Source organism: Scardinius erythrophthalmus, assembly GCF_964197995.2.
Source record: "Scardinius erythrophthalmus genome assembly, chromosome: 14".
Lineage (NCBI taxonomy): Eukaryota > Metazoa > Chordata > Actinopteri > Cypriniformes > Leuciscidae > Scardinius > Scardinius erythrophthalmus.
In genome coordinates this window covers 3,189,741-3,207,363 of record NC_138234.1, presented here as the reverse complement: position 1 = coordinate 3,207,363, position 17,623 = coordinate 3,189,741, and the positions used below count along the sequence as shown (strand labels likewise).

At 39.5% G+C, this 17,623-nt stretch overlaps 1 long non-coding RNA gene across 1 annotated transcript in view; it reads left to right on the top strand.

Moving 5' to 3' along the window:
- The window catches only part of LOC308701504, a 112,927-nt gene extending 98,679 nt beyond the window's left edge, over nt 1–14,248 (top strand). The window contains exons 2-4 of the long non-coding RNA XR_014031456.1: nt 10,607–10,654; nt 11,553–11,790; nt 13,211–14,248. This is a non-coding gene — a long non-coding RNA (uncharacterized lncRNA). The remainder of the gene's footprint in view (nt 1–10,606; nt 10,655–11,552; nt 11,791–13,210) is intronic.
- Nucleotides 14,249–17,623: the final 3,375 nt, after the last annotated feature.

Sequence of the window (17,623 nt, the reverse complement as noted above, 5' to 3'; positions counted from 1 at the left end):
AGAAAAATTGCGTCATCGTCCACTGTAAGTAAGGAAGATCAATAATATTGTTGATTATAAAACGGATGGGTCCAATTCATGATTCTGATTGGTCAATAGCTGTGCTTTATTCATGATAAAACACGGCAATGACCGCTTCACCCTACGGTTCTATTTATCACTGCACCCTATGAAAAAGAATGAGACAAAGTTTGAGAACGGTTTGTTGTTTTTATTTGAGTTTTTACGCACATTACACATTGGAACGTTGTTGTTCACGGTCAGGGACTATTTTTTTATAGCAGAAGGAATGCTTTTATTGATTTAACTTCGTGAAAGTTGCACTAATATTTTTTTTAACTTTAATATTGTGTGGTAACCGTTTTATAAAAGCAATAAGGTACTCGAGGCAAGTGCTGTATCGTGAATAAGTAACGGCTGAAGGGGTTGCAGGCACTCCCTTCAGCCGTTACTTATTCACGATACAGCACAGCCTCTCGTACCTCATTGTTTACATATAAGCAAGCCAAAAGTCAAGGCAGTAGCCTATATATGTTTCTTAAAATCTAATTGCAACTCTTTTGAGATTATGTAAATCTGCCCTGAATGTCATCATTACTTCGGAAATGAAATCTCAGCTGTGCCTCATGTGGGTCTGAACCCGGGGATATGAACTCACTTGTTAAATCGGGTGACATTTTTATCAAAGACAATTAGTATCAATTAGAAAACAATTGGAAGAAAAGATGTTAGATTCATCATTTAGCTAGAGCAGTAATGTCTAACAGTAATGCACAAAGCTTGAATGTTCATGTGTTTAATCTTGTCTGTGTGTTGCTCACTGCACTGTCCAAAATATAAAACAATTTAATGGGGAACATGGCTGTAACTGGTGTTATAAGAAGGGAGAAGTTGTTGCCAAGGGGAATGGTTCCTCTTAGTGACTTAATTTTAACTGAACTGTCGTATGAAATCAATGTCATATTTTCAATCGTGAAGGTATTCGGGAAGCAGCACTCGGCGCGTAAGGTTGCTTAACAGTATCATATGTTAAAAATATAAAAACTCCACATTTTGGTTGTTCACTGAGTTTCTTTGTGCGAGCTGCACTCATTTGTTCAGATTTCTCCTCGAGAGGCTGCGAACCTCAACAGCACAACATTGTTACCTTCAGTAATACATTTATTATCCGATCACTATCAATCACAACTTACTATAAATGTAATAAAATCAGAATTCTCTCGTTTAGTGATTCCTTGGTTAGTTAGTTTTGCTTTTGCCGTCATTGACGTTTTAATCAGGCTACTTGTCAGGTCGAGCAAGTCAAATTCTCTTTTACTTGTCTCTTCAAAAGATCCACTTGTCCCGGACACGCGTTAATGTCGAGCCCTGGGTAAAGGTAGAAGTGCTGATAGTGATAAAGGTCTGGGCCGTATTTATCAAGCCTCTGAGAATTACTCACAAGAACACTGAGAATTACTCACAAGAACACTGCTAAGAATTAACTGAAGAGTAAAACATTGCGCGATTCGTGTGTCTGCTAACTAAAATACAGTCTTCATGATTTGGTTTCTCTTCACATACAAAACAGTAAGATGTTAGCGAACTACTTTGTTGTTATTAGGAAATCAAACTTTATTTAGATTCATGTAGACAAATTACAATGGTTGATAAAGATGGGTGTCATAGTGTCTGTCTTTATGTTATTCAAGGTTCAAGGAGTCTTTATTATCCCAGAGGGGTACCGTATTTTCCGGACTATAAGTCACACTTTTTTTCATAGTTTGGCTGGTCCTGCAACTTATAATCAGGTGCAACTTATATATCAAAATTAATTCAGACTGAGATGAACCAAGAGAAAACATTACCGTCTACAGCCGCGAGAGGGCGCTCTAGTTGGCGGAGTTGTTCAGAAGCGACACCAAGGGAGGAAGAAGATGTTTTGGAATGAGATCGCGGGAGCTTGGTGAACTTGTTTACTGGTAAATTTCTTGTTGGACTCGCTGGCTTATGTTAATTTAGCCTATTCAAGCCTCCCAGGTATATGTTCTTTTTTGCTATTGTGTAGCTGAATAACTGTTAATGTGTTGCGTTAACACACCGAACACCTACTCAGCATGTTGTTCTGTGTGCTGCTGTGTAACGTTAGTTGAATAACTTGCCTTTCCTGGTAAAAATGTCTGTTCCTGGTCTTGGATTTTGTGAAATAAATTTCTAAATAAATGCGACTTATAGTCCAGTGCGACTTATATATGTTTTTTTCCTCTTCATGACGCATTTTTTGACTGATGCGACTTAAACTCCGGAGCGACTTATAGTCCGAAAAATACGGTAATTCGTTGTGCAGCAGCATGTGACATAAGTAACACACAGATTATACAAAACAACAACCATACAATCAGTAAAAAACTAAATAAATACATACTACACAGAAGTCCACAACTTACATTTACTCATTTAAACAACCTAAAGCAACAGGGACAAAGGAATTTTTATATCTGTTTGTCCTGCATTTAGGCAGACTGAATCTGCGGCCCGACGGCAACAAAATGAAGCAGCTGTTCAGGGGGAGACTTGGGTCAGGCAGGACTGATTGTGCCGAGGGTCCTTGTCTCATATACAGAATTTAAGTCAGTCAGAGAATTGTGGGAAATTTTGCCACACACTTTCACTATACATCGCAGCCTATTCTTGTTTTTAAGCGTAAGGGACCCAAACCAACTCACAAGGGCAAAAGAAAGAATGGATTCAATAAAACAGCAATAAAACATCCTCATAAAAGTCTTATCGACATTAAAATTGCGAAGTTTACGATACAAAAACATGCATTGATGTGATTTCTTACAGACAGCGTCAACTTGTGGCTCGAAGGTGAGTTTGTCATCGATTATTATACCAAGGTATTTATATTGCTTCACCACTTCTATAGCTTGATCATTAATAAGGGTAGAAAATAGGGTGGGCGGGGGATTCTTTCTAAAATCGATCAACATTTCTTTAGTTTTTGCCACGTTAATATTAATAAAAGACGACTTACACGACTCTATAAAATCGTTTAAAATAGCGCCATGCTCAGGGTCCTTGTGTGTCAGCAGCGACACTATTACTGAGTTGTCAGCAAACTTAATAGCCGCGTTTCCACTGTCGGGCCAGTGCGAGCCAGGGCTTTAAACGGGCCCTCTCTGGAACAACGTCACACTAACCCATCATTTCACCAACAAATAGAAGTTTTATGAGAAAACTAATCAAATATCACTGGAAACAGCATTGAAAACAAACATGATAAATGCGGCTGCTTGCTGGCATTTCTTTTTTGTTTACTTGAATATTTAAAACCCAAGCATTGATGTTTTACCACAGGTTTACAATAAAAAGTGATACATTGATCATAATGAATTAGTTTATGTCAAAATTGCACATTAGTCACTCAAATAAATTACCGTTAACGTTAGGTCTATTTCACAAAAGAAAGAGGACACACTTACTTCTTCAGTCAAAGTAAGTTTCTGTTTCTTTATCTGGTAGATACAGGACATATTTACATCACATTTAGAAAGAATGATCATTTCTAGAAATATATGCCATACGACCTGAGGAGCTTTAGCACTCTCTCGACTCCCATACAGATATTTTCAGTCAGAAACAGAGGAAGCTCCCGAAAAAAAAGTTGCTTTATTTTATGATAGTCCATTATACACAGACGATATGTAGGCTACTGACAGATAAAATAAAACCATGACTGTGATAGCCTTTAATATTGGTCTGATTTCTTCAAGCGTTCACTGTGTTTTTTTTTACTATGCGTATTACTATGGTAACGGTTAGTGCGCATAGTCTTTTGCATCACAAACAGAAGGCATTCAAACATGAACGCAAGTTAAATTATTTTAAAAGTCTTTAATGCTGACAGAATCATCTGGCGCTGGCGTCTCCCGACGGTAAACTCCGCCTCTGTTGGTAACCACTCCTCTAGCCCGAGCTGGCCCGCTTTGGCCCAAGGTATTCGACGGGCCAGAAATCCTGGCCGTTGACCCCTAGTAAGCCCCGATCAAGCCCCAGAAGTGACAGTGGAAACGCGACTGGCCCTGGCACGCACTAGCACGGCCCGGCCTGGCCCTGGCCCGACAGTGGAAACGCGGCTAATGATATGACGCCTAGTGTGCTGGCTTTGGCATGCGTTTGTATATAAAATAAATAAGATCGTGGAGAGGACGCAGCCCTGGGGCAGGGTATCCGCGGGGTCTTGAAAAGTATTAAAAGGTGATAAATCAATTTTGGGAAAATTAAGACCCATAAAAAGTATTAAAAAGTCTTATCACGGCTTTATAAAGTCTTAAATTTTGAAAGTATTTTTTCTGAATTAGCTGTCCAACAGTTTGAGTCCCAAAAACATCGTAAAAGTGTGTGAATTTAGTCATTTTTATTAAAAAAAACGAACAGGTACATAAAAAACTAGGCTATTGTGGGTGCGTAAATTGCCTCTGAGAGCACCAGAGCGGGCGGGCGGAAGTTCAAAAGCACAATGTACGCTCTGGCGTTCCCAGTGCGTATTACAACGCACCGAAATGTTTTAAGAGAAGGTTGGTGAACGCATGAACAGAATGCAATAATAGCTGTCCACAGAGCCACAGTTTTACCCCAGCAGTTTTACCCCACGCATGCGCAGTTTCATCACAACAGTTTTACCCGCAGAGTCCGTTTACCGTTACATTAACCCATACAATTTGTATTATGCATTTCCTTAACATGTATTTGCTAAGCAAACACTTTATATGAACAAACTACTAATCTATAAAACACAATTGGTCTTCCGACCTTCTATTGTGTTGATATGTGCGAGGGAGAGAGAGCAATACAGCGCTCGTGTTGTTTGAAGGCGGTGAGAGTGCGCGCGCACGGCCGGGGCTCTCTCTCTCTCGGTTTGTTCTTGCGCCCTGTTCACTGATCTAAATAATTAGTTGTCTCGACGACTTATTTGTTCCCTCGTTTTAATAAATCGTGGACACGTTGAACTAATTCCCTCCCTCAATTTGATTTAACGAATTACAACATGGCCAAAAACAGTTTGATACTATTAATTAGTGAATGCTAAAGACCTATTTTTTGTGAATTGGTGAATATTCAGGTGAATTATTTCGTGGACACTTATTAAACTGATTATTAAAAGTTTTTTCTTACCTGTGAAGATAGCTCTTCAGTGAAGGCCGACTATTCTCGTACAGCTTTTTATTCCTTTTTAGCGCAATTTTCCACCGGACACTCCAGTTCCGCCTCGATCCTCACTTGTCCCGGCTCCACCTTGGTCTCCTAGTCCTTTAGTGTCGCCTGGTCTCTCTGCCCAACGGAATCCGCCAAGACCTTCACCGATCATGCCATCACCTCAGTAGGTTCACTCTGTTCATTGTCTTGAGTTGATTGTGGCTACCACACAGTGCCAAGAATAGCTAAATCCACTAGAGGAAGAGCACTTAACTTAACACTAAGATTAATTAGTGCTGAACAGGTTTTCATTGTCAGCTCATTTAGTTTGGAGATGCAAAAGGAGACTCAGATTCCCGGATGACTCCTCACTCTTTTAACTCTTGCAAGTGCCGTCTGACAGCAGCCAGATCATGGGGGTGGATAGGACAGGCTCTTTGTTTAAAAGGGGTTTCGTCAAAAAGCTTGATGTGATGCTTGACTTGGGATGTTCGACCAAAGTCAAGGTCATGTTGAGCAAACACATCAGACATATCACTGAGCTTCTTACTGATCCTATCCCTCCACTCTTTAGGCAACGGGGAGTCCCCAAAGTCAAAAGTAATCACTGCTTCGGAACAGCTCTGACCAGCAGTTACAGATCCCACCTCGCGTTCTTGAGGGATGATACTCTCGATGGCATGCACTTCAGAAACAACAGCATTTGGCTGCAGTACTACATCCCGATGCGACTTCTGTTCCGTAGCTGGACAGTCAACTTTTGTGTTGGAAACGATGACACTTGAACTACACCTCTTGGGAAAAGAACACCTCTAAAGAGGGAGGAGTTTGATGGGGGCTCCAAAAGAACACATTCTTTAGTGGGTAAGCAACTCATATTTGCTTTTCCACAGAGAGCAACTGTCTGCTGTGCTGGAATCACTACGGGCTCCTTGCTTTGTAGTCTCACCAGTCCAAGACATCCATTGGCATTCTGTTTATGACGTAATTCCAGCGTTTTAAGCACAGCACTGTACCCGTATCGTGGAGAATGGTGTTCAAGGATATTCAAGTTAGAACATTCAGCATACAAAGAATCAAGCGTATTCATCCCGATTAAGACTTGAGATTGTTTTTCTGGGTTGAAGTCAGGAACGACTAGTGCCAGTGTGGAAATTTCAACCTCAGATCCAACCATGTCTTCTGGAAAAGTTATTGTAATTTTGACATAGCCTTTGTATGGAACTGGCTGACCATTTGCTCCACTGACCTCAAGCAGAAGATTGAGGGGTTTGATGGTATGATTAATCAAGCAAGCTTGGTAAAAGGACCAAGGAACTGTGGTCACTTGCGACCCTGTGTCAAGTAAGCAATGACATTCAGTCCCTGAGATTCTGACTTGCGCTGTACACTTGGATCCGACCAGATGCTGAATACGGAATTTCTGGTGTGAAGGAGAATTGTTGTGTGGGCCTGAGTTCATTCTGGGGGGACAACCTTTAGGTTCCCTTGTTCCAGTTGGTCTCGCAACTGGAGCTGTTAGGCGTTTAAAGAAACGGCACCAACATGACTGTTCTCTCTATCCCACTCCTGTTGCTTCAACCGCTGTTTGTTTCTTCTCTTTTCAACTAGCCTGGGGTTCAGAGAATTTTCACAGGTTACAGATATGGTCATCTTCACCGCATCTGAAGCAGTAACCCGGGTGTGGTCTGGATTTTGTGACAGGATCACCGTTTGACTTGGACGGTTGTTTAGCAACAAACTCAGGAGTGGTGGAAGAGGGCGATGTCTTATGCTTGGTTTTGACAGTCTTTCTGGGCTTTAGAAGAGTCAACGCAGTTAACTGTTCCTTTAACTCAGCAATTTGCTTATTCAACTCAGCAGTCTCAGACAACAATTTTGACTCATGAGGGTATTTGCTTGAAATGATAGTATCTTGGCTATAAGCATGAGCAGATCTAGGTGATGCTTGTGGTTTCTGCTTAAAAGCACTGGTGTGGCTTCTCATGCGCAACCATTTCTGTGCACTCTTGTCTTCTCTAGTTCTAAGGGAACGCAGTAAGTCTTGGAACTCGAAAGGGTCCTCTCTACGAGTTTCGAGATGAAGCTCAGAAATAAGGATGTCATCCCAGCAGCCTCTGCAAAACTGTCGCAGAAGATGATGGTTGGCCTCACACGATTTAATTCCACCTCCCCTGACTGCCTTGCTCAAAGCAACTTAAAGTCTTTGGAGAAAGCTAGATGCTTTCTCTCCATCATTCTGAAATGTGTTCATGAATATTGAGAACAACTCGTCACCATCATCGATTGCACCATAAGCTGCATCAAGCACATTAAGGTAAGCTCTGGGAGAAGCACGAGGCCCTAAAGACTTGACGATATCAGTGGCAGGAGGTAAGAGACTCTCCATAATTCTCCTTACTCTTTGTAAGTCAGACACAGAAGGGTCATCAAAGAGTAATTCAACATTACAACGCCAAGTGTCGTAATCTGATTCATTATTGGGCTGGGGAATTCTCCCTGAGAAAGGGTGGAGCCTAACTACAGCAGTAGATGGAATTGCTGCAGCGACTTCGCTCTTAACTATATGCTCTACAATAACTTTCTGCACCTCAGCAGGATTGAGCTGAACGTGACTCATGGTGCCTGACAACCGTTTTTCAGTTCTTGGTAAGTAATCTTGATTGTTGGCTCATTGAGAATGGAACAAGGACTCTGGACATTCCTCTTGGATGCATTCTGCTCTTTAATGGAATTGAGCTCATCAAGATCATCTGGAATTAAGGAGCTTGAGATCTGTGAGAGTTCTTCTCGTAGCAGAGCATTAAAGGATTTTCCACTTTGCTTAGCAAAGGTTTTCAGGGTGGATAAATAAGAGGTTGTGGCACCAAAACTCTCCTCACAAGAGTAGACACTGCTCAGGGCTCTTATCTGGTAAGTTAAGCTTGGGTCGTCTTTATCTGTGTAGCTAAGGGGTAGCAAGGGACTTATTAATTTAATAGCTGATCCAAAGTTGTGGTCTGATCTACAATGGTGTGGTCATGATACTTGGACTCAGGATCGTTAATGGGAAGGACTCTTGAGATGGAACCATGACGTTTTAGAAGATCAAGGACCTCTTCATCCTCAAGAGTGTTAATTGGTCCACTGACTAGATGAGCATTTACAATTTTGACACTTTCCCTCTGTACTATTTCCATGTCCTCAATGTCAATTTACTTGCCACACTAATAAACTGATTTGAATGTCTCTTTCGTCGATTTTATTTTATTTATTTTTTTGGATGTAAAGTATGAATAAAGCTATTAATTACACCTCCTGGCTGGCTCGCCACTTTTTATGTAGCACACAATTCCTTACACTCTTTACTAATTTCTGGTTATTTTATTATTTTAACAACTCTTTAATTAATTCCTTTTTGTAATTATTTTTTATTTTACAGGGTTACAGACAGAATCATATTATAAAAGTTTTTTTTGTTTTTAGTCTCGCCGTTAGCGGCAGGTGTAGACAATGTGTTACTCTATTTATCTGTTCACCAGCCACTTTGAGAGGAATGGATGAATTTAAGTGTTGTAGATCTGACAGGCTTTGACAGCATAGCACCACACAAGACCCTGATCACAAGCAATCAACTAAGATCACAATAAACTTATTGAAACACAAAATACATTTATTAGCATATATTTGAGAATCTGAATATCAGATATTTCACATTCTACTCAACAAGTTTATGCTTTGCTACTCTGTTGCTAAATTCTTTTTTTTTTTTTTTTTTTACTGTTTGTCCTTGTATTAATTGTGCATCACACATTCAAGACAAATCCCTAGGCAGAAAAATTGAACTAAGATAGATGGATTCCCTCAGTGAAAATAGTCAATTCATCTTACATGAAATTAACCCCCTGGGGTCAGCAATCACGCCGGTGTGATCTGCTCGCTTTTTAGCGCAATTTTCCACCGGACAAATTGCGATTGTTAACTCATGATTTCTGTTCTGTGCGCACCAATCTTGCACTTCTATCTACTCCTCAACCAGACCACCTAGAGACTTTCGGTTTTCGGCATTATGTTAAGGAAGGTCTAATCTCGGGAACGCACAAAAAAAATCCAGGAAAAGATTTACTATCTCTTAGTGTTGTGATCCCATGAGGTGAGAAAATTGCGCTAAAACACTCACCGAGTTTTTATTACTTGTTTTTTGTGAATTGGTGAATATTCAGGTGAATTGTTTCGTGGCCACGAATTAATAATACCTCAGGACGTTTTACAAATTTACAACGTGGCCACAATATAGTAAAACGAGGGAACAAATTAGTATAACCTGCTGAGGTATTATTAATTCGTGGCCACGCTTGAAGTGGCGGTGAGGTTTTAAAAAATATTGAGAAGGTCTTGAAAAGGTATTAAAATTATCTTCAAGATTCCTGCATATACCCTGTGGGGGGAACCAGTGGAGGAAAGGAGGACATCGGATAAAATACTATTCACTCTCACGCGTTGAGACCTGTTAGTTAAAAAGTTCATCAACCAATTAGCAGATGAGACAAGGATCGTATTAAAAGTACTCTTTAAAATCCCTGCTAAAATATGTGGTTGGATGCAATTAAAAGCTGAAGAAAAGTCAATAAAACGCAGCCGCACAAAGCTCTTTGCATCCTCAAGATGTGAATAGATCAAGTTAAAAAGAGTACATACTGTGTCTTCCACTCCCCGGTTTGGTCTGTAGGCAAACTGAAACGGATCTAGTAAATCCTGGACAGAGTTCAAAAGTTCGTCCTTCACAATCTTCTCTAAAGTCTTCATAGTAAGGGACGTAAGCGCCACTTATTTTTAGGCACCGGGACAATAATTGAGTCTTTCCGAATGCGAGGAACGGTGTGGAGATGTATGGACATTTTGAAAATAAAACAAAAAATGTCTACCAGCTGTTCAGCACAGTTCTTTAATATACGGCCTCCAATGCCATCGGGGCCAGGACTTTTCCTTTCCTTTATACCTCTGAAGAGTGTCAGGACCTTGTTTCTGTCAACCTGGACTTTACCTTGCCCAGGGGCAACGTTATTAAAAACTGACAGCTCCTCACTAAAATCATGAATATTAAAACGATTATAAAAAGTGTTCACTTATTATTATTAAACATATTACTATGTTTTCTGTGTCATTTGAGAAATAATAGTCATTTTAAAGCATTTTAATAGTCTTTCAGCAGATATTCTGACTCAAACAATCCGTTTCTAGCAGCAAATACTTATAATAAAGTGAGATGATCTGCTGATCCTGAATGGCTTGTTGAATGAGTATTGATAGTTTATGGCTCATCACTATTATCAGAGCAGCTGAAAAGCCTCTTTATTTCATGTCAGTAGATCCTGTTTTCTCCTCATTCATTATGCTGATGTCTTCAGATCTGTAAATTGACACATTAAGCTCATTTTATTGCCAACAGATTTGAGCAATCGACACGATCAGCTATTGTGACATCTACAAGATATAGGTAAGTTTTATAATGCCTTTTATTTCAATAATCTGTGATGAACCATGTTTCATATGCAACACAGTAAACAAACAAGTTGAGTTAACTCAGTTGGTGCGGCATTTGTTTCTTGCAAATCTGTAAATATATTTTTATGTTTTAATCTTTTTTTATTCTTAATTTTTTTACAATGTGACCATAAATACTTAGTGTGTGGACCAGGGGCGATTGTAGGATTTTCATTTTAGCGGGGCTCAGCCCCCAATGAGGGTATGATTTAGAAAAAAAAAGTTAGTTTATGGTCTAATGCTCATTATTAACTAGTTTCATTCATTCATCCAGTAACATGCATATGGCAGGGTTTTATAATCACTGAGGTCCCAAATGTAAGGTATTTAGGGCGGTTCGGGGGTATGCTCCCCCGAGAAAATTTTGATTTCTCTGATCTACATATGTGCATTTTAAGATGTTTTGAAGGCCAAAAAAATTGGATAACAATAGCTTTAAAACCATGTGCGGGCAGCTGTTTTTTTTCTCACCTCATCAGCATCACACTCTTTTTCTCTTTATTTTTCTCTTGCTCTGTCTTTACCCCTCCTAAAGCTGAGCTTTGACTGATATAGGCTTTTCATTTTTGTCTGTCAGTGAAGAAAGTAAACATAGGGTCAACTGATAGGTTGATTTACGAATCATTTTCTCAGACAAAGCTACCAGGAAAGCTAGGTAACTAAGTTTATTAAATTCATTCACAATATGTACACATTCATTATTGATCTAAGGCCTAGTCCACACGGACACGGGTATTTGGGCTGAAGCCCCCCTAAAAAGGGCCTAGTGACGCCCCTGGTGTGGACTATTGTTTTTTAACTCAGTAAGTGATTTCTTCTTGATTTTGTTGGATCTGCTCCTCCTCCTTCAGTGAAGCTCCTCCTCCTTCAGTGAAGCCCCTCCTCCTTCAGTGAAGCCCTCCTCCTTCAGTGAAGCTCCTCCCACTGCAATTCACCAATAAATGCTGGAATATTCCCATCAGCTACAAGTGAAGACGAGCATCAAACCATCAGGAAGAGCTGAAATCTGCAAAGACAGAGTTTATTGAAGGACAGTGAGATCATGAGAGATCCAGAACACTGCAGAATGAAACACACTGAAGAACAGAGGTTGGTGTTTATTCCTGATTCTTCATTAGTGAGGCTGAAGAACATTAAGGTTATAAAGCAGTTTATCAGATTTAGATCTGTTCTAGTAGGACAAATAGTTGAATTATAATTAAAGCAGCAAATAATATGAACCGGGTACAATTATTTATTTTTTTAACAAGAATGTTTGTTATCTGTAAGTCAATATAAGTATTATCTGATCATTTCTTTCTGTTTATTTTACATCTGGTTCACAATTACTGCAACCATGTTACCAAAATTATGGATATGGTTAATACAGTTTTTACGCATTCCAAAATATTGTTATTATCTTGCTAAAACACCAACATTTAAAAACAATGATCAAATAAATAGACTTTGCTACACGTGGTTTAGTTTGTGTAAAAACAGGGAGTGTTAAAATTATAGCATTATTGCGTATTTTTATAATGTTAATATTTTAGGTATTTGCATAGTTTATCAAATATTTAATAGTTCTCAATACAAAAATGTGATTTACTCAGAGCCCCTAAAGGGACATGGTGATGGAAAAACTATATTTCATTGTTTTTGCGATCTTTAGGGTAGCAAATGAACAAAGACGTTTGCTTTCCTGCTCCAACCCCCTCTTTCTTACCACAAGGGCCATTAGTGACCCGTAAAGAAGTGCTGATAGTGATAAAGGTCTGTCGGCCAAGATGTGTGTGTACATCTGAGGTTTGCTAAATGTCACACCTTCAGTACGATGTGGGAAAGCTGTAATCTGCTGATTGGTCCGTTTAAATGTCTCACATTTGGTTTCAATCACATGTTCAAAAGGATTAAAGAAGATTGTGAGGCTTTGTCTACAGCTGGTGTTAAGATGCGTTTTGGTCAGTTGATCACAAGTATACAAGGGCCCATTCCCGTTTACACCTGGTGTTTCAAATCCATCTCTTTTTTCCACTTTTGTTCTGTTTCTTTGAGGGGACGGTCTTTGAGCTGGTAAATGTACGTGTTTTTCAGTATAATGGGGGAAATAAGCTCATGCAATTTGCATGTGAGCATGACCAGAGACGGACAGAAAAATATACAAAGAGTTTTGTTTCTGCTCTTAAAGCTGCAAGTCCACGTCAAATACAGAGTTTTCCTTCTTCAAACCAAACTTGGGTCTTCAGCCAACAAAGTTTAAATGCCGTCTGGCTACAGCGCTTCCCATAATGTTTACGCATTTGTGTCTGTTTGAACACACTCGACCACATGAGCGTCTACACTACCAAAGCAATCCGGCTGAATGTGTTTTCGACTACCTCTGGAAGTGGTCAAAAGTGGACAAGCTCAAACTGTTTTAGACCCTGTTTACACCAGTGTTTAGAACGTCCACTTGTGATCTAGTTTTTTTTTTTCACTACATAATTGTTCTTTTATTGATTCACTGAGCACTTTTTAACTTTAATTTCAGGCCCGATGGATGAGAATGAAGAAGTGAATGAAGTGGAGAAACATCAGAGAAGATCTCAGAAATCTTTCACTTGCACTCAGTGTGGAAAGAGTTTCACACGCAAACATAGTCTCGAGATTCACATGAGGATCCACACTGGAAAGAAACCGTTCTCATGTGATCAGTGTGGGAAGAGTTTTACACATAAAGGACACCTTCAGGAACACATGCTCATTCACACTGGAGAGAAACTGCATGAATGTGATCAATGTGGCAAAACATTTTTGAGGGCTTCAGTCCTGAAGAAACACATGACAGTTCATTCACAGGAGAAACCACATTCATGTTCTTTGTGTGGAAAGAGTTTTTCACGTCTGCAGGATTTAAAAGGACATCAGAAAACACACACTGGTGTAAGAAATCATATGTGCTTTGAGTGTGAGAAGACTTTTATCACAGCTGAAGATTTGAAACGGCACCAGAGAATTCACACTGGAGAGAAACCTTACAAGTGTTCACACTGCGACAAGAGATTTAATCGGTCAGAACATCTGAAAACACACAAGAGGATCCACACTGGAGAGAAACCTTACAAGTGTTCACACTGTGACAAGAGATTTAATCGGTCAGAACATCTGAAAAAACACGAGAGGATCCACACTGGAGAGAAACCGTATCACTGCACTGCATGTGGGAAGAGCTTCACTCGTTCATCTAATCTACACAGTCACACAAAAACTCACATTAAGTAGCTTATCTTCAGTTTACTTTCAAGTGCGATGCCACCTCTCTTTCCTATTAGTTTGTCTTAACCAGAAAATAAAGAAAAAAATTACCCAAAGAGCAATATCGCATATATCATTTTGCTTAATATAATATATATGTTTAAAAGTACAAGTGTTTTTTTAAAATTTTTTTACTAACTGTTCTTGCTCAGGAAGCTGAAGAAGAGGCTGATTGAGATGCTTTATTATCTTGTTAGTCAATAAAGAGAGATATCTGTCTTATTTGTTTCCACTTTTTGTATTTTCTGCACCAAGTATTAAACTTTTATTGTCCATTTTTATTGTCTGCTCTTTCTTGCATTAAGAATAAATAATTTCTTAATTTTAAGGATATCTAAAGCCTGGAACACACCAAGCCGGCGGTCGGCTGTCGGGCAGTTTTTGTGCGTCGACCAACTATGTTTCCTCAGTGTGTTCTGCACCGTCGGCTGAAATTGGTCTTCGTCGGCTTTTTTTCGGCCGATTCGACTTATTGAATCGGCGTCGGGCCGTCGGTGAAAGAGGGAACTCTGATTGGCTGTTCAGCTTAGTGAACGAGTCAGTGCATGAGAATAATAGCAAAACAGCGAGCAAAGTCAAAACGGTACAGATAGAAGACCATTCTAATGTTACTTCATCTTACCTGAGTGTTCTGAAAGATTATGTGTATTTTCAGTTAACTTTAGTAAGATGCATTTACATGGTTACTGTGCATTAGATTTAATCAACTCTGTCTGTGTCTGCAAAGGTGTGTGCCAAATGGCCCATACAGATGAATGCCCCATTCAGATGTATGGCCCATAGAAACTGATTGGTGTGAATGAATAAAAAGAATCAGCTTTGCTCAGAGTGGATTAGCAAGTTAGATCGATCTCCTGTGGGAGGTCCTAACAGGTTTCTATTGTTTGTAGCCCATAGTCTATGTCTTCAAGTATAAAGTTCTGTCTCAAGACACAGAACGCTGGATTAAGATTGTTGAAGGGCGACATGCTAACATCGCTGCTGACGGACTGCTACACGACAAACCTTCAATAAATTCTTCTCCCCACAAGAACTCTGGTCAAGCTTACTTATTTGATGTAGGCCTATAGGTAAGTATTATAATGGCTTTTATTTCAATAATCTGTGTTGAACCATGTTTCATATGCAACACAATAAACAAAAAAAAGTTGAGTTAAAGGTATAGCAGAGGATCTTTCCGAATTTTAGATAAGAGCCGCCCTCTCCACTTTTTGAAAAAATGCACATGCGCAACACTACCTGCTCCCGAGAGGGAACGCCTATTAAACGTGTGCGAGGTTCTCCTCGTGCACGCTCTGTTTACAAGTTGCTGTCGGCATCGCTCATACAAGATTACTTTCCAAAAGAAGATTTGCACTTTTTCTCCAAATAGCATGCCAAACTTTACCTGTCGAGTAGAAACTTCGCGACTGAGGCATCAGTGGGAAGCCCAACCTGTGTTTCCAGCGCACGCCATCGTGTGAAACAATCTCCCAAAAACACTCTGATGTTGTTTCTCTCTTCTGAGGCCTTTCTCTTCTTCTCATACAGTTCGTTCAAACTTTTTCTCTTGCGACCCTCAGACATTTTCAAAGGACCCGGTGAAACGGCGAGCTTCAATGAATGGCTTAGCTCTAGCTCACCACACATAAACACCTGAAAGTGCGCATGCGCAGAAAGCGAAAACTAAGGGACGAGCACGTATGACAGCCTTACGTAAGCATATCACCAGAATGATTGACACTTAGGTGGACCAATAGTTTACACTACCCACCCGGAAAAAGAAAATCCTCTGCTATACCTTTAACTGTATTGGTGCGCCATTTGTTTCTTGCAAACCTGTAAATATATTTTTATGTTTTAATTTTTTATAATGTGACCATAAATACTTGTGGGTGGGTGGACTATTTTTTTTTACTCAGTAAATGATTTCTTCTTGATTTTGTCAGATCTGCTCCTCCTCCTTCTGTGAAGCTCCTCCCACTGCAATTCACCAATAAGTGCTGGAATATTCCCATCAGCTACAAGTGAAGACGAGCATCAAACCATCAGGAAGAGCTGAAATCTGCAAAGACAGAGTTTATTGAAGGACAGTGAGAACATGAGAGATCCAGAACACTGCAGAATGAAACACACTGAAGAACAAAGAGGTTGGCGTTTATTCCTGATTCTTCATTACTGAGGCTGAAGAACATTAAGGTTATAAAGCAGTTCATCAGATTTAGCTCTGTTATAGTAGGACAAATCTAGTTGTGAATTATAATGAAAGCAGCAAATAATATGAACCAAGTGCATTTTTTTTTTTTTACCACGATGTTTATTATCTGTAAGTCAATATTAGTATTATCTGAGATTTTTTTCTGTTTATTTTCCATCTGGTTCACAATTACTGCAACCATGTTACCAAAATTATGGATAGCCTATGTCTTAATACAGTTTTTGCACATTCCTAAATATTGTTATTATCTTGCTAAAACACCAACATTTAAAAACAATGATCAAATAAATAGACTTTGCTACACGTGGTTTAGTTTGTGTAAAAGCGGAGTGTTAAAATTATAGCATTATTGCGTATTTTTAAAATGTTAATATTTTAGGTATTTGCATAGTTTAGCAAATATTTAATAGTTCTCACTACAACAATGTGATTTACTCAGAGCCCCTAAAGGGACATGGTGATGGAAAAACTATATTTCATTGTTTTTGCGTTCTTTAGGGTTGCAAATGAACAAAGACGTTTGCTTTCCTGCTCCAACCCCCTCTTTCTTACCACAAGGGCCATTAGTGACCCGTAAAGAAGTGCTGATAGTGATAAAGGTCTGTCGGCCAAGATGTGTGTGTACATCTGAGGTTTGCTAAATGTCACACCTTCAGTACGATGTGGGAAAGCTGTAATCTGCTGATTGGTCAGTTTAAATGTCTCACATTTGGTTTCAATCACATGTTCAAAAGGATTAAAGAAGATTGTGAGGCTTTGTCTACAGCTGGTGTTAAGATGCGTTTTGGTCAGTTGATCACAAGTATACAAGGGCCCATTCCCGTTTACACCTGGTGTTTCAAATCCTTCTCTTTTATCCACTTTTGTTCTGTTTCTTTGAGGGGACGGTCTTTGAGCTGGTAAATGTACAGGCTTTCAATATAATGGGGGAAATAAGCTCATGCAATTTGCATGTGAGCATGACCAGAGACGGACAGAAATATATATGAAGAGTTTTGTTTCTGCTCTTAAAGCTGCAAGTCCACGTCAAACACAGAGTTTTCCTTCTTCAAACCAAACTTGGGTCTTCAGCCAACAAAGATTAAATGCCGTCTGGCTACAGCGCTTCCCATAATGTTTACGCATTTGTGTCTGTTTGAACACACTCGACCACATGAGCGTCTACACTACCAAAGCAATCCGGTTGAATGTGTTTTTTTTTGTTAGTGATCTAGTTTTTTTCACTACATAATTGTTATTTTATTGATTGACTGAGCAATTTTTAACTTTAATTTCAGGCCCGATGGATGAGAATGAAGAAGTGAATGAAGTGGAGAAACATCACAGAAGATCTCAGAAATCTCTCTCTTGTGCAGTTGATCTAATATATGTAATAGTCCTTGCTACAGAAACATGATGCTTTTAACTATCATTTCAGACGTGATGCTGGAGAATGAGGAGAGTGAAGAGGAG